A 22,875-nucleotide genomic window follows, 5' to 3' on the forward strand; every position below is an offset into this window, starting at 1 on the left:
AATATTACTGTTTAAAAAGTTTACTGGCTCCTTTTATGAATTAAAACATATATATATTTTTATGTGGGACACAAATTATTTAGCTGAATTTTCTACATATACTATGTAAAATGTACATTGTAAATGTCAAAAAGTAGCAAAAATATCTCTGAACAAATGGTATACCTTGTTACTAATTTACTAATTTATACTTGTTACTAATTTATACTGAGATCAGTTGTTACTAATTTATACTGAGATCAGTTGCTTCTCTATGTATTCAGATTGATCTCTCTTGAATCCTTAGGCTTTTCCAGAACACATTTTATTTGTTTTATCTTTGCTCTTTTTAAATGGTTAGTTCATCATTCAAGATTCATTCATTAAACATTTTAGAAATAATGTACTATAAGTCATTGCATGTCCTCTCTGTTTGAATCTCGTTATTATTCACTTTTTATAGCCTTCCAAGAAATATTACCATGATGCCGGTTAAATGAAGCTCCTCTAAGCTGCTTTGTCTAAGGACAAATATTTAAAGTTGTTTGTGCTCCAGTACCTTGTAAATCCCTCAGCACATGCTGTTTCCCTTTTTTTTCAGTGAGCTGAGCCAGTAGACTTCAAACTTTGATGTGTTGTGTGTTAAAATTATTTGAGATACTTGTTAAAATCCAGAATACTGGAACCTACCCTCAAAGTTCTCATTCTTTAAAGCTGAGTGCGGACCCAGGAGCAGGATCCCCGGCAGCTGGTTTTGATGCAGGTGATTTGCATGATACAGACTATACGAAACACTGGGATAAGCTAAGGATAGTTATCTGTGAATTTATTATTAATTAAGCAAATAATTTTAATATCATCATTTTAAAATTCTCATCAAGTACCAAAACTATGGTAGGCAGAATACTGGACTTCTCAAAGATGCCCACTTCCTAATCCCTGCATGTTAAGTTACACGGAAAAGGGGAATTGAGGTTGTGAACCAGGTGACTTTAAGATAATTAGAGTAGCCTGGATTACCCAGGTGGATCCAATAGACCCCGAGTCCTTAAAAGTGGAAGAGGGAGGGCGCATAGAAGAGTCGGGATTGCGACTGCAGGTGGATAGTCGGAGAGACAGCAGTGTTGGCTCTGAGAGTGGAGAAAGGAAGCCGTGAGTCCAGGAATTTGGGCAGCCTTTAGAAGCTGGAAAAGGCAAGGAAACACATTCTTCTCCAGAACCTCCAGGAGGAATGCAGCCCTGTCAACGTCTTAATTTTAGTCCAGTGAGACATGTTGGACCTCCCACCTACAGACGTAGAAGATACGAAGTCCGTGTGGTTTCAGGTTCCTGCATTGGTGGTAACTTGTTACAATGGCAGTAGAAAACTAATTCAAATACATGGCAAAAGTTTTCGAAAAGTCAGTAAGAAGACATGAAAATCAACAGTCTTCTTCCCAACGCTTCCCTATTTCCAGTTCTACTAGTAAAGGTAACTTCTTTTTAGTCAGTTTTCTCTTTAGTTTTCCTGGTGTTCATTGTCCAAGAGGGAAATATTATCCTTATGCCTCTATTTTCTGATTTTCGTAATCGAGGCAACACCTCTCAATCTCTCACTCAAAATGGCAAGGATGAAAAGATCTACACCTGCCTCCAGCTCCCATGATCTCTTCTGAGAAACAGAAACCTTCATAGCTCATCCTTTGCTTAGATTTACATGTCACACCAAATTCAGAAAATATCACTAATCATTTCTATTTGGGATAAATGTGTTGACATCCTGATTTAACACTCCTCCTTTTTCCACCCTTCTTACTTCAACCTTCTGTTAGATTTAACGCCGTATTTATAATATCTAAGTTGCAAACATTAGCATTATTTTGTAGACATATAATTATTTTTTGCTCCATATGTAGATAAACCACAAACCTTAATCACAGGATTATCAGAAATTGTCAAGAGCATCTAAACATCATTCCTTATGGACAAATTAGTTCCTTCATTTTCTAATTTGTATTTTTCCTATTTAAGATTAGTTTTAAATCATCCCCTGAAAAACTTAATGTTTGTAATATTCATCATAATATGTTTTATATATACTTATAGCTAGATGTAGATATATGTATGACAAAAATAGCACAAAGTGTCAGAGAGTAAATGGAAATACATTTCTTTTTGAAACTCTTATATTCCAAATTATTGGGTAAAAAATTAACTTTTAAGTAGAGTAAATTAAGAATGTCTATCCTGACACCTAGTAGGGGAAAACTGATGTACGAGGGGGTAGCTGTATAGCCAATAGTGAAAATAGAGCAATAGAGAATATTCATTTAAAACAATGAAAGCAGGAGGGGGGTTAGAGAAAAAAAAATGGGGAGCCAAGTAGAAAGAAAATAGCAAAATGTTAAAGTGAGCTCCAAACGTATCAGTAATTATTCAATTAAATCTGCATGGTTAACTGAGGTTTTTAGGTATTCTAAATGCAGACAGGTTTTATTATACAATATTAATAGCACCACTGACCTCTTCTGAAAGCCTTTAAACTTTGGCAATCTGTCAAAATCACAGCGGTAGATACAAGTTGCCAACAATTCTCACTTTATCTCACAAGCTTAAATTTTATCATTGGAAACACATGTTGCCATTTGCCTTCCCGTGACAGGTTCAATTCATTTAAGAAAGTATCTGCCGAATACCCGAGTCAGAAACACCATGCCTCGGCCCCCACGGGTTCTTCCGTGCAAAGATGGGGTCCGGTGATGAAGTAGCCAGTTCTCAAAAATTCAAAGAAACGCCCAAGTGCTTCTTCTCAAGGCAATTATCCGACTTCTCTGTGCATCAGAAGAGCTTTATAACTATTTCCCACTTCATCACCTATTGTATTAAAAAGAGGCGTATTCAGAGGTTGAGATTTAATAAATGTAACAATTTTATTGCTTCATTAAAGACTTACTTAAGTAAATGTGGCCTTTGTTTTCCTCCTGTAAATTTGTGAGAGTAGAAAGTACAATAATTACTGTCTCAGTTTGGTGCCGCTTCCTTGATTCATGATGATGTAGCGACAGTTTTACTGCCGCAGCTTTGAACCATCAATGTAAATGTCAACACCGTGAAAAAGACCATATTGTCTTATTATTACTATGAACATGATTTTGATTTCATCAGCCTCAGGAAGATTCTCAGAGACCTCCTGCCTCTGAGGACTGCATTTTGAAAACTGGATTAAGGGCTAGTATTGGACTAACCATAAAATGTCCCATCTTCATAATAATGTAGTTATACAATACACTCTCCCTACATGTAGGGAGTACACAATAAATTATTTAGGGCAAACTGTATTCCAACACAGTCTCGGAAGTTTTTTTACATCTCTCTCTACATATACACACAAATACATACACATTTATATTATATACATAATATGAATATATACATGGGTGTCAAAAATCCAGGAAAAGCGAAGTTAATACCGCCAGGTTAGTGAAACAGTAGTTACTGAGTCGTGTGTGTGTATAAAAACAGTTTGCAAACTAGGAGCTCTAAGTCAGCAATAGGAGGCGGCTCAGGAGTTGCTACAGAACAGCTTATAAACTGAAAATGCAGAGGCTGTTCTTTACAGTGATTGGTTAGAGCGTAGTTTTCTTTGTGATTGGGAATTGATTAACAGTGGTACCTCCTGCCAATTTGGGGGAAGAGCTTAAGTTTTTATTATGATTTTTTAGAACTAGTTATAAGGAACAGCCCAAGTTAAGTTTCACTTATTTTGCAGAATCAGCTAAATTAACTTCTGTTTGTGTGGCATCGTTGGTTTTATCTGCTCAGTGAATTTTCAAGTCTAGTCTTTATTGTGTATTTAATTTTAACGTACATATGAACTATATATGTGTGTGTGTGATGTATGTGAGTATTTATATATACATATTTCTACAGAGGAAGAGAATGGGGCAAACTATAAATAATTCTGGTTAAAGTGTATACAGGAGTTCTTTGTACTGTTCTTATACTTAAGCCTTGAAACTATCAGAATTAAAAATGGACACCAGGCATGGTAAAATAACAAGGAACCAGATTTTCAAATCAGACACACAGAATCAGAAAAGTTAACCAATTCCAAGCCTTCTAATAATTTTATGTATATAAATAATCACAAGACACAGGGAAAACAAAGAGGGGCCCAGGAGTTCAGTGCTGCCTCCCAGGTCTTTTTTTGCCTTGTGTGAATGGTTTCTGACCCAGCTTTCACATCTGAACTTAGTGCGGTCCTGGTCTACACAAAAGGGACCTGTCTCAGTCGTAAGACACTTCCATTGTTTATTCCAGTAATTCCAGAGCTTACATGAAAACTCCAGGGAGCCGTGCCTCATAAACCCATAGACACTGGGTTACTTTACCATAATCTAACCTAGACAGACCAGGTAAGGACTATCCAGCAGTAAATAACATTGTATGTTTCCCAGGAGGCGTATCGTTAGCATCTTAGAAGGGGGTTTGACTAGGTCATCTTTCTCACTCTCTCTGGTTGTCCCTGATAAAGGGAGAGAATGGATTGCAGGATGACTCCTAATCCTTTTGTCCCAACTGCAGGGTGAATGGGGGACTTCTGACTTATCTTTAAGAACGAGTAATTTTATATTCACGAAACTAGTCAAGATGAGAGTTACTCATGGAAATCTTCCTAGTTGATTTTATGCAGCGATACTTTACATGAAACCAAATTCTGACAAAAATACCACACACAAAAAAACCTGAATGTATATGTTTTAGTATACATGTGTGTGTTTATACAGCATTCTGATTTGTGTAAGTTTTGATTATTTTTCTTTGGGAGATAAATGTAGAGAAAATCATCAGTCTGTGTATAGAATTTTACTGGTAGAGTATTGCTAAGTAAACCTTACTTCTTAAAAAAAAGGAGAATTCTGAATAATGACAACTTTTCAAGTTTAGGTATAAAGATGTTTTGCTTTAAACGAATTTAAGGATCATTTTGTCTCTGATATTTGATTTACTATTACTGTTGATCAAAATAAGTCTAAGAACGTAACCCCCCCCCCCAAAATAGAAGCCCCTACATGTTAAGTAGACCTCAAGACAAAATAAGCTAATGAGAAAGAAATTCCTCTGAGTTTAAAATTGTGCAGGAAGGCTTTCAAGAAATTGATCACTGTATCAAATATTGAAGTGAAGTTAAGATGAAGACTAAGAAATGACTACTGAGTTAGGCAACACATTGTTGACCTAAGCTTCAGTGGTGTGTGGGGAAAAATACAGATTTCTGTGGAGCTGAAGATGAATGGACTAGAGAAAGACAAAATATTCAGTTTATAAAGACCTTCAGTGTTTTGCTATAAAGAGAATTAGAGCAATAATGGAAGTACACACGGATTTATAGAATTTTCTTTTAAAGTGGGAGATGCAGTAGTGTATTTCTATTCTGATAGGAAAGATCCAATAGGAAAAAAAAGACAATTTCTTAATGTAGGAAGGAGTGGAATTAAGTGAGAATCATAATCTTTGAGCAGGTGGAGGAATTGAGTCTAGCACAGAAATGAAGAAGGAAAGTGAGCAGCAGCAAGAATTCATCCATCCTAATTGGAGGGAGGACAGAACATGGAGTTAGAGCTTACATGGGAGGATTTTATGAGAAATTGATACTGCGTATGCCTACTGCAAACGAAAAAAACCTTTTATTTGTTTTCTGGTGAAATAGAAGCCAAGATTTGTGTGTGTGTGTGTGTGTGTGTTCATAGTAGTTTTAGTCATAATAGCCAGGAAGCTGGGCATAGCCCAGGAGACTAGAAAAATAAACTGTAGAACAATGGATTACTACTTAGCAGCAAAAAAAGAAAAGAATTGCTGATAAATGCAACAATGTGGGTGAACCAGGATTTTTAACTGAAGTTTTGAAGTTTTGAGAAAAGAAGATGTGAATAGATGATATATAAGAGAAATGCTCGGCAAAATGCAGGGTAGTCAGGCAGTACTCTGACCGACAGGAAGTCAGTGGTTATAAAAAAAAAAAAGTGACTGATGTGACTGAGCATGGTTGGTGTGTCTCAGTTGCTCAAGGACAGTGACCTTGCCTGACTCATCTCTGAGAAACCTCATAACGAAGTGTAATGAGAAAAGTGTCTTTTAAAATACAACAAATAACAATATTTAGGACTAAATTAACAAACATCTAGAAATCGTATTAAGGTAATGTTAGAATTTTAATGAAGACACAGAACAAGGCATACATCGATGGAGAAATAACACACCTTTCTAAGTGCTAAAGTCTGAAATTCTGAAGACTTCATCCTTAAATTAATATGTCAAAGTTAACATGATTTTTCAATGTAAATTGATAAAGTGATAATAAAATTCATTTGGGTGAATAAATGCAACAAAATAGATGAAAAGTGTTGTTTTAATTAGAATATGGATAGGCTTTCTGACAAGACTGAAACTGTGATGCTCTGTCTTAAAGTAAGAACTGATAAAATACATTTGACTTTCACTAGGTCCTAATCCTATAAAAGTTACAGTTGTAACAGTTGTGTTTTAGGTAAAATCCATGTTTTTAATAAGTAGTCAACAAGATTAAATGTCATTTTGTTGAAAGCCGTCAAAACACATTCCATTTCACTGAGAAGTCCTATAAATAATGATCAAGGCTTCAGAGATTTCAGAATGACCTTTCATGGAGTTCCTAAGGTTGATGCACGTTACTGTCCTAGGTGTTCATGAACCTTCATTGGCCATTGGTGGGAAAAGCTGAAAGGATGAAGAAGGGCAACTGGTCTTTATGTAAAATGAGTGACAATATTCAATATTACCAACGGAGAAAAACGTTTTGAAAAGCTAAAAAGGACACTGGTGTTAGTCAATATCAAATGGCCAGAGTAGGGAAATGAGCTTAGGAAACAACGTTTGCTGTTGAGAAATCTGTGCACCCTTCCTGTCGTGGAGCTATGTTCAGTTAAATTATTTGAATGCGTCATAATAAGAATGCTTTTGTCATGATAGGAGTTTTATTTCTGTTTCAAGTGAAAATTGAATAACAGATGGTTTTTGGCTTTAGTCTCTAATGGAGTGTACCGAAAAAAGAACTAATTCTTACCTCACAACAATTTCCAGCCTTCTCAAATAGTAGCTTCTATTCCTTTAGCTTCATAAACATTTGGAAAGGAATTTATGACTTTAACTCCTGTGAAGTCACATTTATGATGATGCTCCTAAGACTGTTTTATTTGATGCCTCATAAATGTCAGTGGAGTGTTTATTTTTAAAGCATGGGTTTTGAAAGTTAACACTGCATTTTTATTTGATTTTATCTTTTATTTTACGATGAAGAATTTGCATTGCCAATAACTTAGCGTCACAGTGCATTAATGAGAAGCATGAAAAAATTATACAGGCCTTTCAGAAATCATGTCCCTTGAGTTATACTTTGATCCACAAGTATTGGCACATGAATATTCATAATATCAATATTCTATTTTATGATTCATAAAGGCAGGTAAATCATTAAATGTGCACGTTGTAGAAAATCAGTTTTTAGTAGATGCACTTTTATGAAAATTTGGGTCATTTTTGAATGGAAATATTAAGAATAATTGTGTTCGCAGCTCATGTTGGTGGAATCATATTGGTATAAAACGTTACTGGTAGCTTAGTTTTCAACCCTGGAAGAGGACACTTCCTCCACACCTGCTTTGTGGTCTGAATGATCACTAGGGATGCACATGTGACAGTGACACAGCCTCTAATCTTTGCCTTCACAGTCATTTACTAATTAGTTTATAAGACAGAGCTATATAAATTATGTCTGATAAGTAGAGTTCTAAGCAACCTGTTTTCTTCTACTTACTGATAAATATGTATGTGCATACATACGTATACATTTATAATATTCTAAAATATATATTTATATCTTATATATAATCTAAGGAATTCTAACGTGTGCAGTATGTATGTAAACATCACATGTGATCAAAAGCCAGAATCTTATAGATATTAATTCTTTGACAGTCATAAGTTACTGATTATCATTTAATGGGATTTTTACGGTTTCCAGTTGATATATTAACTTATTTATTAATTTAATTAAATGATTGACCTTCTGGATAAAGCAAAATGAAGTAATTTAACTCCATTGGGCAGACATGTTATTATATTCCAAGCCTGAAAATTATTAGATTAATTTTATGTAAAAACTAGTTTTCAACTCTGATTGATAGGCATTCTTTTATTATAGAATATCTGACAAAAGCCAGTCTGGGTAAAATTAAACATTTCCAAGAACAACATCTGATGTAAAATTGAGTTATGGAAACAATAATTCATTTATCTATTTACTAATAATATAGGAAAGGATAAGGTATAATAAATATTTTTAAATGTAAAGCATTAATGAAGAAAGAAGAGGAAGTATGAGAAAAATATAAGAAAACAAGATTTAGGAATTAAAGCAGAAAACATTAAAGCCAGAAGAGAATGCGCAGATAGATCTTTATGTAGAATGAATGGCGATATTTAATATTACCAATGGAGAAAAATGTTTTGAAAAACTAATATAGAAATCATCTATGGGGAAAATGAATATATTAATTAAAATTCCAGGTAAATATTATGATTCCTTATTAGAAAACGTGTTCTTCATTACCATAAATCTTTCATAATCTTCTTTTTCCATATTTCCATATTCAAGTAGTTTTTCTCACAAATTGTGATACGTAGACTATATTTATGAAAGTTTCCATTCACATAACATCTAGCTATCTGCATTTGACTGTCGTTAATGATTCTCAAAGCTGACCAACAATGAAAGCACTCAGGGGCTTTTAAAATTTACTGACACATGGGATCATCTTTCCCAGAAAAGAAATTAAATCAGAGCAGTTAGAGGAATTATTTTTAAAGCTTTTCATGTGATGATGAAGTTGAGCCAGCACTGGGAGACGTGGCCATAGAAACCCTTCAGACGCATCCTACCCGCTGAGCTCCTGAACTCGGTAAACTGAGTCTTTTTCAGCAGCTCGTCCGACAGACGGGCCGCTGCCCTCCAGCTAGTTACGCAAGCCAGCCTGGGAAGTGGTCACCATGCTTTCCCTCTTGCGTCTCCTGTGCTGGATACAATATGGAATCAGCTTGACCTCCTAATTACTTTGCACACCTGGCATTTGTTATTTGTGTCTCCCTCTCTGCCACGAACACACTATCCATCCTCTCACAACTGATTACCGCGGGTTTCCTTCCTGCTCGCCCTCGTCCCCTGTTACTCAACGAACAGTTCTCCACACTGCAGCCACGCTTTTCTTTTAAGAAAAAATAAAACATCTAATGATGTAACTGTCTTCCATAAAAGTGTCTGTTAACAAATTGCAAGTGCCCCATTACAAGTGTATTAGTACTATAATTAAATCATAACGTTCGTATTGTGAAACAAATAGTGATTAAAAATTTAGGGAAAATACTGGCGCCTGTCTTAAAATATATAAACAGCTTTATGTATCAAAATGTTACCCTTAATGGACAGACATGGTAGGCTATTAAATTACCTGCTACTGAACTAAAATTAATATCAAAATAACCTGTTGGGTACAAGCACAGATATACACTGGGTTTCTCTGTATTTTAAGTGACTGTGTTTTTAAACAAATCTGACTATTACAGCATCGTGAATAATCGTCATTTTATAAAAATGGAATTAATAAGCAGCAACATTTTGCTTGAAATTGAATATTTTATGCTGAAAGTACTCAGAGTTCATGATGAATTTATGGGACTTAAATGTTTTTAGATAAATACTAAGTAGCTATTTTCTCTCTGGACATTTTTTTTTTTTTTTTAAAGAAAGATATCGAATGCCAAACGTGATCTTTTAAATTAGTTGCTTTTACTTATATTTATGTTCAATAATTAAGATAATAACTCCTTAATGATAAATATGCACTTGCTGCATCTAAAATATATGCTTTTCCTACACAGATAGTCATTTGCCCTTATCTTATAAGCCTCTTAGCTTTGGGATTTGGGGAAAGGTAATTAAATATAAAGCAGGGGGTATTTTTGTGGAGAAAGCACCTAATAATAGAGGTTAATTAGCTGCTTGAGTGGCAATAGGGCTACAATGAAAAACCACAAAGGAACACATAAGCAATTAAAAATAGAGCAAATACATTAGAACCCTAATATATTTTATACACACCTAATTTTATAAACACCACACAAGTGTTTTCTAGGATTTACAAATCTAATTTTAAAATACAGCAGGATACCACATTTTTAAAATGGAAATTGTGTATCTCATTTTACAGCTTAGCTTCATTTTTTCGTTGTAATCTGTTCTCTTTTCAGGCAGTCACATCTAGTAAACGTCTGTAGATTTTTGCCTTTGACAGTTTCCTACTTCTTGCCGTAAGTGCAAACCTCTTTATATTCTCTAACAAAAGCTGCAAACGAGTGACCACATTTCTGTGGCACCTATAATTACAGAATTCAGATTAGAACTTGTGGCACCGCTTGACCTCTTTTAATACATTTATTGTTTCATGTTACAGTTCAGGTTATGGGTCTATTACATCTCTGTATTTAATTGGAGGTTCTTCTAGCTTGAAACAAAAAAATATGATTACAGAATATTGAGATACTACAAAACAAGATGTTGGAAAGTGTTCATATTACTTTCAACTTCTTAGGAATAATAGTTCTCATCTGAAAATGAGGATAGAGGAGCAATCATTGATTGTGGTTTTAGTCTACGAAGTATGTTGTGTTTCTCTCAAGAGTTCTTGGGGAGGCAGACTTGCAGACCCAACACTTGGGTGCTAAAACTTATTTCCAGTGTTGCACAGGTTGTAAAACTGTACATCCCTAAAAATAATGCTCTTCTGTATCACCCCTGTTGAGGAAGTCACTGTGTAGGGAGGAACCCTCCTCCTCAGATGGTGGATCAGAGAATGATGGATAAGAGTGCACCCAGAAAGTAGAATCCAGGCCAGTGAAAATCTCTTTGCCTGAGCAAGTGTTTTCCTAGTATTTCCACCAGGACTTTATCATTGTAATGGACCCAACTAGTGAAAACTGTATATCAACGTGAAACAATTACCCGAGAATGTTTCAGTAATTCTCACTAATATTGTTGCTTGATGATAAAGTTAGTTGAAGATGTAAATTACCTAAGTATGCTAATCTACTTCAGTTTTTGTTAGATTCTGAAAGAACCCAACTCTGACTCCTTGAGCTATTTGACTGTTGAGTGAGGAAGTTTCAAATCTCGCAACTGGTCCTTCATCTCCATTGTAGAATAAGAATCAGATTGGGAGCTGAGTACTTTCTGTGAAAGCCTCGTTAAGAGTTACTCATGATTCATTAAGTGGTCGGTGCTCCAACGTTGCATTACCGAACAGAGGTCCTGGTATCAAGCAATGCACAGAATAGCTGTTTGGAAGGTTCAGCCCTCTTAACAGTGAGTGATTATTTGCAGGAAGTTTTACTACAACATCCAGATCCCTAATGGACAAGGAGATACTGTCTTAGGCTTCTCTGACCATGCTAAGCCCTTCATTAGCCATACGGATGCCAGCTTTACTGTCCTAGGAACTACAGCACAGTGCAATGAAGGATAAGGTTCTGTGTGAGAATCAGACCCATGACCTACTAATAAATTACCGTTTTTAGCTTCAAAAAAGCCATCACTCATAGTTTTTTGTGGGATGTATTTTAAAGTGTGGATGGAAATATGTGTAAGTACTCATCTTGCATGCATGCACTCACACCCAGCTCGATGAAAGAAGGTGATGGTGCCTTTACAAAGTCAACACAAACTTCAACATTGGCTGCATAGCAAGTGTCATCAACAAAAAAGGGCACACATACTCTTTCCTGCCAGAATCACACATGGATGGTTGAAATTACTCTCTAGGGTGGGGTCATGGCAGTTTAAGGCTGTAAAGATAAACAGGCAGTACTCGTGGCAAGTGCCTTGCCTTGTGTTTGGGGCGGCCGCTGAAGCAGTGCCCAGCCCAACCATTAACATGACACTAATGTCACTGCCAGAGTTAGGGCTGCAGTGAAAGGATTTACAATATACCACCTCCAATTTTAGGGAAGTAACAAAGGAAAAGGACCAAAGACTCCTGGCATGAGAATTTGAGTTCATCTACGTTTTGCTGATGTTTTGTGATAAGAATAATACGAATTTTTCATTAACGAGTTTCTTTTTTAACACCCCAGATCTAGACCCTGAGTCTTTGAGGAAGGCAAGAAAATTTTGATTAGACTCTGCTGAATTATTTTTCGTTTCCTTGTTTTTCAGGAATCCACAGGTCATGCATGGGCCCCCTGATGCTTTTCTGTCCCTGAACTAGCATTTACTTGAAGATTTTACCCACGTTATTGGAAGAAAGAGATGGAGCGTGGTGAGTCAGAATCACGTGGACCTTTCTAACACTCTGTACTTTTGTCCTTGAACATTCAAAAGAGCCTCTTTCAAATCGTATCATCACAAACTTTCCTCCTAGCTAACCTGCTGAGTGACTTGACATTTCCATGAGTTGGTTGTCTGAGCAAAATAGGCAGGCAGATGATAGACAGACATACAGACAGACAGCACGTAGTTTACAAATGAACATGTATTTTACTGGTTTATAGGATTTTATTTCTAGACACATATTTCAAATATAAGTGTATGGTCCATATAACAAATATAATCTTAATACATAAGATATATATTATAAGAAAGATTCTTCAAAAGCCACTAAAAAGGAAAAAAAAGTATAAGTAGCCTCATTTTAGATAATTTACTAATGGTTTTTAGTAAATATCTAATATAAAAACATAATTAAACTGATAATATTAATAAAATTAAAAGTAAAATAAATGAATTTTTATGTTCAAATACATATAAATTTTGTATAAATGAATCATAGAAAAAGATAAATTTTAATGTCTGGTATCACACATAATTAGAGATATATATTTTTACTCATAAAATCAGGCATTTATTGATATTTCAATGCTTAACCAATTATTTGCCATAAGAATGTGTTATGAGTTTAAATAATAGTTCCTCTTGTACTAGTATATTCAGACTTGACTGTTCAGACGTGGCAAATAAAATATTAGATTTTCTTCTACTAGAACTGTGCTTAAAAGTACCGTGTTGTGAATTATTATGAAAGAAATATAGCAGCAGCCTTGACTGTTTTTTTAATAGACAATATTAGATAGAAAGATGGGGCCTCTGCAAATAAAACGGCACTGCATTGGGAATCTCTGTCCCTGGCATGATTCAAGTGAAAATTGCTAATGTCTAAGAAGACAGGTGCATTTAATAGTTCCAAAAATATCTCTCTCTCAAAAGTATAGAAATAAATAGACCTTATGAGTGACTGATGGTGGGGATAAATAAAATAGTGGTCGCTTACGGGGTTCTTTGGAGATCTCAATCATTTGAGCCCATAAAATGGCAGGATATTTCAGAATACTGAATTTATTTCTGACAATTAGTGGTTCTCCAGCTTCACTGAGTGAGGAGGAGGGAACAATACAATACTTTTCTGAGAAGTCCGGAATGCAGTGGGCTAGTCTATGCACTTTTTCAATGTTATAATGATTGCTAAGTCATGAATCAATGATTACCTTATCAGGAATAACTGAGGGCAATTTAAATGGATTCTTTTCTAAACACACACTGTAGCTTTCTTTACAATTTTTTTTTAAAGGTTATCTTGAAAAATAAGCAGTGTTGGGAACTCAGGACTTGAGATACAATGGGGGAAAAAAAGTAAAATTGAAGCAAAGATCATATAAGTGATCATTAAGGTCTTCACAATCCATTAGTAAGTCTCATGGACAAAATAGGCTAAAACTGACAAAGAGTGAGACCGAAAAACAGTTTTCTCTGATATTAAAACAGATTCACATAATTCATTTTGATGCACTCTGTAAAAAACTAACTAGAGACATAATTAACATTTGGTATTTTCGAATCATTTTTTAAACAACTGCTTCAATGAACGTCTTGAAAGCCATTTAATAATTGGTATAGAAAAGTGATGGATTAAAAAATGAATGTAAATAAACATTTATTCAAATACATATTTATTCACATAAAATACACCTGCGTTCTGGCAGTTGGAATGCAGTTTTTCAAAATCCCTCTCTTCACAAAACAATTCTATACTATTAATGTACCTCCTTAAGCCAGGTAGTCTTATGTAATGATCAGTCTCTGACATTAATCAGTCTCTACATCTTAGATTACACAATAGTTAGTATTTTCTAGTGTCACATAAATACCAATGTGTAGAATTAACGCTAACTGACCACTAGAGTGAAAAATTTCCATTCAGCTGGTTATTTCACAGGTACTTAATGCTCATCCCAGGGATGTATCAGGAATTCATGAACACTTGTTTCATCTGGGACACTCAGCTTCCCTTCAAATATTTGAGAATGGATTTTACCCAGTTAATATTCTTTTTATTTTAGAGAAACTTTTTTTTTCAATTGAGGGATATTTTATGCACACTTTTACCACTAAAGGAGTGAGCTGTACTTCAGATTTTAAAAAGACATTAAGTTTCAGTTAACTCCCCACCTTTTATTGTTTGTGCAGTCCTGTGGATGCACAAGTTTGTTGAATTGGGCTTCTGTGAGTCAAGAACTTGAAAATGTCTGGTTTTTTAGAATGTCAAGTTAATCTCTTACTGTCTATTCTTTAATTCACATAAAAATCTCTAAAGTTCTGACATTTATGGAAAAAAAAATCCAGGCTATTTTGAGTAGTCAAGTATGACAGTGCCACTACCATAATAAAGTACATTTTACCATCTTGAGTTTTCCAATAACACTTTTAAAGGCAAATTTATAGTATGAATTTTATTAAATCTTAACTATTCAACTGCTTTAGGAAGTCATTCTTTTTTTTGTATGTATATATATATATATATTTTTTTTTTTATTGAAGTATAGTCAGTTTACAATGTTGTGTCAGTTTCTGGTATACAGCACAATGCTTCAGTCATACATCAACATACATATATTTGTTTTCATATTTTTTTTCACCAAAAGGAAATCATCCACTTTTAAAAACGTTTACTGATTGTTGTCAGTCTTTCAAAGGTGGAGAGTAAATTTATGTATGTGTGTCTTGTTTTCATTTTTTGTGTTCAGTTTAAGGACATGTAAGGATTGCATATTTTATATTATCACTTAGCAACTTTTACACTTATTTTAGAGTTCTCTTAATCTAAAAACTATGTTGGCACACTGGCTATAATGAATAGATAGATGAATTCCTTATTTTAGTTTTATTAATTCTTTTGATACTTGTCCAAACATGACTATTTTTTCTACTTTGTTGATGTTACTTTCCATTAGAAAGTATAGGTTAAGTCCCTTGTTTATACCAGGCAATAGATATTTTCAGCAGTAACATGACAAGATATGTCATAAGAAATGATTTTGCATTATGCTTATATTTTATATAGCTTTTTAACATGTGATTTTATACAGATAGTTTGATTTCAGGCTTCATTTTATGTTCTCTTAGTGTTCTAAATTAGATTCAGTTCTTATATTGACTTTGACAAATGTTAATAGCATGAGGCAATAAACTTTTTGCAAGTTCTGTATTAATCATTGAGACCAAAAGTATTTCTATTAATTTTGTATTGAGAAAGTTGAAAAGTTGAATTTTAGAATTACACATTATACTCTAATTCAACAACAGTATTACTATTAGATTCTTTTATTGTATCTCTGTCACAGAAACATCCACCAGATGTCCATGATGACAATTCACAACTATTCCTTAATTCCGTCTAATGATATGTAACCAACCAATGCACATATAATTTATAAATACCAATAGCTTCCTTGTTACTTATTAGAAGAAAGAGTATCTTTAGATTATTTCTCTTTCTTTTCCAAGAAAAAACTATACTGACAGCTGGAGACTTGCAAATAAAAGGGTATCATGTTCTAACTTAAGATGTGATTTAACAGATAAACCCAAAGTACAAGGAAGGATATTTTGAAAGCAAATGCAAAAGAAAGACAAGCAAAATAAAACTTCCAAGAGGTTAAGAAATAAAATAAAAAGAAATTTAACAATATTTTATAGTTAATTCATTTCTATTTTTATATAAACCTTAATTTTAGGACCCTGTGGAATTTCAGAAAAATTACAAAAATAGTACGAGAGGTGTATAAACCCTGCACCTAATTTCTCCTACTATTAACATAATTATGGTAACTTTGTAACAGTTCATAAACAAATGTTGATGTTATTAACCAAAATCCATATTTTTTCCAATTTCTTTAGCTTCTAACTAACTTTATTACTTCTCCTGTTCCAGGATAGCATCCAGGGTCTTACACTACAGTCAGTCATTACATCTCCTTAGGCTCCTCTTGGCTGGGACAATTTCTCAAACTTTCCTTATTTTTCATAACCTTGAACAGCTTAGGGAATATGGGTCAGACATTTTGTAAAATGTCCTTCAACTGGGACTTTTCTGATGTTTTTCTCATGATTAGTCTGATGTTACAGCTTCTGAGGGGAAAGACCACGGAGGCAAAACGCCACATTCCTCACGTCGTATCAAAGGTACCTGCTGTCAGCCCGGTTTACGTTGACGTTGACCTTGATCATGTGGCTGCGGTTGTGCGACGATTCTCTGCTCTGTAAAGTTTCTCTTCTTTCCTCCTTTCCATGCTGTACTCTTTGGAAAGAAGCCACTATGCCCACACTTAGGGGCTGGGGAGTTCTGCTCCCCCCACCAAAGGGAGGAGCATTTACATAATGTTTTGGAATTCTGCTTGAGAGATTTGTTTCTCATTCTCCATTTATTTATTAAATAATGTATTTATATCAGTATGAACTCATGGATATTTTATAGTTTGGAATATAATCCAGTACTGCTTTACTTTATTGATCAGAATGTTCTAGCTTTGGTCATTGGGAGCTCTTTACTTGGCTCCCGTGTTCCTTTGACATACCCTTTCATTAGGGGATTTTGTGTGTGCGTGCGTGCGTGTGTGCGCACACATATTTTATTTTGTTTTTAAATGCTTCTGTACTTTGAGGTACCACAGAATACTCCAGACGCGTCTTGTGTATTTCCTGCCCCAGTTCTGGAATCAGCCATTTCTCCAAAAGTCTTGGCTCCTTTTGGTCGAGAATGTTATGAGAAAACAAAAGTCTAGATGCTAGATGTGGTCATTGCTACTGGGCTGTCATTAATTCTAGACACAGTAACCTAATAGAGCAAGGAAATAAATGTGTGGATACTAACCCTTGTGTATACATGTTTCTATAAATATTTCTGTGTGTAATATTTTATCTATATTAGGCTAGAAGTGAATTCATAGTGAGGTCTCCAACTCTAACCCACTGCCACATGGATCATCCTAGTCTCTCCCTCTTCCCAATCCAAGAGCAAGACACCTGGTTCCCACCATCTGCTAAATAAATACTCGATTCCAAAATACACATAGCAGTATCCATATTGTTAACCCTTTATCAATTAGAGTATAGTGTTATATACACTTTCTATTGAAGTCGATTTTATAGATTCCACTAATTTCTGACGCTTCTTAGGGCCTTTTTCTCCCACCCCCTTCAGTGAAGTTGTTTCACACATTTTGTCACATTGTACATTCAATCTTGGTTATTCCTCTAACTTCCTAAATGATTTTTTTATTTGCTTATTTTAGGTTTCACAGTTTGTGCTCTAAACCTCGATGAATTCTGACAAATGCATAGTATCATATATCCACAATTATAGTATCATACAAAATAAGTTAACCACCATCAAAATTCCCTTGTGCTTCACCTCTCCAACTTTTTCTTTCCCCTGAACCCCTGGAAACCACTGAACTTTTTACTATGGTTATAGTTTTGGGCTTTTTTTGGAATATTATTTAATTGGGAATCACATAACATGTAGCCTTTTCAGACTGATTTCTTTCATTTAATAATATGTATTTAAGGTTCTTTAATATCTTTTTGTCTTGAATTTATTTTTAAAAATATAGCACTCCATTGCATAATTGTACTGTGGTTTATTTATTCACCTATGAGAAGGCATCTTGGTTTCTCTCATTTTTTGGCAAATATGAATAAATCTGCTATAAACATTCATGTGCAGGTTTTCGTGTAGAGAAGAGAATTCATTTAGGAAACAGCTAGGAGAGTGATTACTGTATTATATGGTAAGACTGTGTAGCTTTATGAGAAAGTGCAAAGCTGTCTTCCCGAGCGGCTGTCCCATTTTGCAGTTCCACCAGCTACGCATGAGAGTTCCCGTTGCTTCATATTCTCACCAGCGATTGCTAATTTCAACTTTTTTTTGGATATTGGCCGTACGTATGCAGTAATATCTCATTGTTTTAATTTGCAGCTTTCTGATGGCATTATAAGCAAATATTCTTTTCTATTTTATTATTTTTAATTTTTTTATTGAAGTACGGTCAGTTACAATGTGTCCATTTCTGGTGTACAGCACGATGTCCCAGTCAGCAAATATCTTTATGATTATCCACCTGTGTGTCTTTCTTGATGAGGTGTCTGTTGAGATGTTGTTCTCATTTTCAAATTAGGTGGTTTGCTTATTGTTGAATTTTAAAAATTATTTTTTATATGTTAGATACAAAGTTTCTTATATACGTGTTTTGTAAAATTTTCACTCTGTGGTTTGAATTTTCCTTCTCTCAGTATGAATATAATTATTAATACTAATTCCATTCCCTCTTCACAGAGCAGAAATTTTAATTTTAACGACGTCTACTCTATCAATTTTTCTGTCATAGGCTGTGCTATTGTAGTATCTAAAAAGTCAGGGCCAAATCCAAGGTCACATGGATTTTCACCTAGGTTTTTGCCTTTAAGTTTGGTAGTTTTGTATTTCCTACTTAAGTATGATCTATTTTGAGTTGACTTTGTGAAACGTAATGTCTGTGCATGGGTTTATTTCTTTCATAGGGGCCTTCAATTGTCCTTGCATCATGGGTGAAAATATTGTTTTTTCCATGAAGTTGCTTTTGCTTTGTTCCTTTTTCAAAGATCATTTGATGAGATTTATTTCAATATATTTTTGTACTGTTTATTCTGTTTCAGTAATCTATATGTCTATTCTTTTGCCAAAACCATAGTGTCGTGATTACTGCAAATTTATAGCAAGTCTTGAAACGGGGAGTGTTAGTTCTTTGACTGTGTTATTCTTCAATATTGTATTGGCTTTTCTGTGTGTGTCTTGTGACTTTCTGTATAAACTTTGCAGGCAGTTTGGCTGTATGTACATAATAGCTTTCTGCAAGATACTGACTGGGGTTGCATTCTATCTATAGATCAATTTGGGATACACTGACATCTTAACACTATTAGGTATCAAATCTTCTAATCCATAAACATGAAATATATCTCCATTTATCTAGAACTTGGATTTCTCTTATCAGAGAATTACAGTTTTCTACAGATAAATTCTGTACATATTTTATTAGATTTATAACCACCTATTTCATTTTCTGGTGCTATTTAATTTTTAAAATTTCAAATACCTGTTGTTTGTTTTTGTGTATAGGAAAGCAATTGATTTTTTAATGTTAGCCTTGAATTCTGCAAACTTGCTGTATTCACTTGCTAATTTCAGGATATATTTGTTGATTCTTCAAGATTTTTTACATAGACAATCACAACATCTATGAACAAAGATAGTTTTATTTCCTTGTTTCCAATCTCTAAAGGTTTTCTCTTCTAGTCTTTTTGCACTTGTCACAATATTCAGTACCTTGTTGACTAGGACGGATTAGAGGACCTTCTTGCTTTATTCCTGTTTTTAGGGCAGAAGGTCAAGTTTCTCATATTTAATATGACTTTAACTATAGTTTGGGTTTTTTGGTACATATTCTCTATTCTCAGTTTGCTAAGAATTTTATAATGAAAGGGTGTTACTTATATTTTGTTTTTCAAATATGTGCTTTTTTTTGCATTAATTGATAGGGGTCATTTGATTTTTCTTCTTTAGCCTGTTGATGAAGTGGATCATATTTACTGATTTTTCAAATCACACCTGGAATTAATCCTACCTGGGTACTATGTAAAATTTTGGTATGCATTTTTTTGTATTCAACTTGCTAATATTTTTTAAGTCTTAGGTAAATTTTGAAATAGCAAAGAATGCATAACAGTATATAATATGCCATTTTTTGGCTTATATTATTTTACTAAGTATTTTAGTGAAAAACTAATTATCCATATTCAGTTGTTGCTTTTATTTACCTAGGAGATTCATGTATTTTTGTCACAATTATAGTTGTAGTCTTTTAAAAGCTTTTGACTTCTCAAATTTTTATTCTAAGGGTTGTTGATTTTTAAAATCATTGATAAAAGATTCTTTTACTGTAAATGTTTATATATTTAGGTTTATTCTTTATTGTTGATACAGCAGGCCTAATGTTAATGACCAGATGATATATTTTAAATAAACATCAATGTTTAACTAGATCTATTGACATTTTTATTTTTTCTAAAAAATGTTAGATGTTAAGAAAAAAATATTTTACTTTATGTGTAAAACATACATTTATGAAGGTAATAATTTCATTTCCATCCTTTTTAGTTATGCATAAAATGAACATTTTTGTAACTTTGATTTGAATGCATACATTACTTAGAGATTATGTTTTAGAAATGCTTAATCTCTTATTTTTAGTACATACTCTTGGTGATAGTCAATATAAAAATATATAGCCTATGGTAACTTTTCTCATGTTTTTAATATGTTAACTAATTGTTGAGAAACATCCATCTGCCATTCTTCTGGATAAATAACACTTGTGTTATACAGTCCAGTCTGATTCTTCATTTTTTCATAGATAAAATACTCAAAAGTCAGAATTACAGAATATTTGCAATAGAATATTTTTTACAATATAGAAATAAAATAATTGTCTCTTTCAATCTTTTTTTCATGTGTTAAGAACATGTCCTCTAATTTCTTCCTTGTTGTTGTCACATGTTGCAAGATTTGCTTCTTTTTTCAAGGATGAATAATACTTCATTATCTGTATTTGCCACATTTTCTTTATCTATTCATCCATTCACAGATACTGTTCCCACATCTTGGATACTGTGAATAACATGGCAATAAATACAAAAGTGCTAATACTGCTTCAAGAGTGAGATTTCAATTCTTGTGGAAAAATACTCAGAAATGAGATCACTGGATTATATGGTAGTTCTATTTCTAACTTTTGGGGGCACCTCCATATTGTTTTCCACAGTGGCTGTACCATTTTAAATTTCTGCCACTAGTGTACAAACACTCCAGTTTCTCCACATTTTCACCAACACTTGATATCTGTTGTCTTTTTGACAATAGCATTCTAACAGGTGTTAGGTGATAGCTTGTTCTGGTTTTGAGCTGCATTTCCCTGATGAGTAGTGATGTCGAACATCTTTTCATACACCTGTTGGCCATTTGTATATCTTCTTGGAGAAATTGATATTCAAGTCTTTTGCTCATTTTTTAATGAACTAAGCTTATATAATTGAGAAAGTGTTTAACGTCTCCTGCTGAAGATAAGAACAATACAGATCTTTATCTACAGGGCATTGGTTTCATAACATGGTAGAAAAGGAGATCATAGAGAATAATTTCCCTTTGGGGCCTCTAGGAATTGTCCCATATTGGAGTAAAATGGCTCATCCTTTACCTCTTCTCAGTCAGTCACTGAATGTGGGCCGTCTGAGGTTTGAGCTTGGGGTGGGTGGCTCTTTGAAGCTGAAATGTTCCCTGCAGGGGCCGACAGCTGAAGGCCATCCACCAACAACACTCCCAGAAATTGTGCAACAAGTTCTTCTTGCGTCTCCACGTCCGTTGCAGTCCGCTTGTGATGCTCACATCCTTTACCTTGTGTACATTAAGGAAGAGTCTCCTCCGGGAACCGCGTGGCTTTCTACTCTCGGGGGAAACTCAGAAGATGAGGACTAGTAAGAACCACAGACCCTACTTCCTCGGTTGGTCCTGGGACACAGCGGATAACTGTATTTTCCCTCTTCTACTTTTATTCTCGAGTTTTCTCAGCTTCAGCTCGCTGTGATGCTGGTCTCGGTGTCTTGCTTGGTGGACATACATCAGATCCTTACTGCTGAGGCTTCTGCATCACAGGTCATCGTGTGTGTTTCAGGTTGAGATGGCTGCTGTTTTCAATTTATTATTAAGATTAGGGAAGAGAATACCAAGTGGTGTCATCTCTCATTTCTCTCTGCTCCCCTTGGTGAACAGCAGTGAGAACCTAACCCCCCTTCTGGAAACGGGAAGTACAAACTCCCCACTTGTGTCTTTGGGGGTGACCATCGGCAGAGCGCTCCTGCTCTTGGCACCAGTGCCGTAGATGCTTCCAGTCGATGAGCCGGCACTAAATAAGAACTCTGGTTCAGTTATTAACTCTAGTTGTCGTTCACTGGTATTGTCATCAGCCTGCACCAAACCTCTGTCAGTCCTGCAGCAACATTCATACCTGGAATATGTATCTGGTTGGACAGAATGAGTGCGTTATTTTTCAGAAGCTATAAATGTGGATGCGTGATGGTGTTCCCTCCTCCAGAACCTTAGGGGCCTGTGATGCAATTTTTCCACTGAGTCTTTCCATACGTGCAGCCCTTTTGTGCAAATACTGCTAAGGCTCTTCTGTTTTCCTTAACATCATAGGGTCTGCCAGGTTGTGTAGCCCAAACAGCAGGGCTGTTGCATAGTAGCCTCCACTGTTTACAGTTGCTTTTCCAGCTCTGGGCCCCATTCCACACTAACACCCTTTTGTGTGACTCGTCGTAAGGTCATAAATTCCCTATGCTGTTTCTAGAACTTGGAGAAGCCTCTAGCATTGTCCTTCCTTCTTCATGGTGAGAGATGGAAGCAGCAA

General features: G+C 34.7%; 1 long non-coding RNA gene across 1 annotated transcript in view; it reads left to right on the forward strand.

Moving 5' to 3' along the window:
- Positions 1 to 22,875, forward strand: part of LOC135318765 (uncharacterized) — a 190,516-nt gene that overhangs the window by 152,608 nt on the left and 15,033 nt on the right. Inside the window, exon 3 of the long non-coding RNA XR_010377086.1 lies at positions 12,260 to 12,362. This is a non-coding gene — a long non-coding RNA (uncharacterized LOC135318765). The remainder of the gene's footprint in view (positions 1 to 12,259; positions 12,363 to 22,875) is intronic.

Source organism: Camelus dromedarius, chromosome 21 (genome assembly GCF_036321535.1).
Source record: "Camelus dromedarius isolate mCamDro1 chromosome 21, mCamDro1.pat, whole genome shotgun sequence".
In the NCBI taxonomy this organism is placed as follows: Eukaryota; Metazoa; Chordata; class Mammalia; order Artiodactyla; family Camelidae; genus Camelus; species Camelus dromedarius.